The sequence below is a fragment of the Athene cunicularia genome (genome assembly GCF_003259725.1).
Source record: "Athene cunicularia isolate RWA chromosome 12 unlocalized genomic scaffold, athCun1 chr12_part1, whole genome shotgun sequence".
In the NCBI taxonomy this organism is placed as follows: domain Eukaryota; kingdom Metazoa; phylum Chordata; class Aves; order Strigiformes; family Strigidae; genus Athene; species Athene cunicularia.
Window position 1 is genome coordinate 2,980,195 of NW_020799116.1, and position 204 is coordinate 2,980,398.

The window sequence follows — 204 nt, forward strand, 5'->3', positions numbered from 1 at the left end:
CCCCCCCTTAATTAAAATTACGTGGAGTTTTTTGGCAGTACTTATTTAGTTTAGTACATATTTAATTTTAACTCTTTGCCATTTACACCTGAACTTAGGGGTATGTTAATGGCTTTCTTTCAAAAGATTAACTCCTTTACTCTGTCACTCCCCAGCTAGCTTCTGGTTTGGAGCTACTACAAGTTCAATGATATCTGTAGAAAC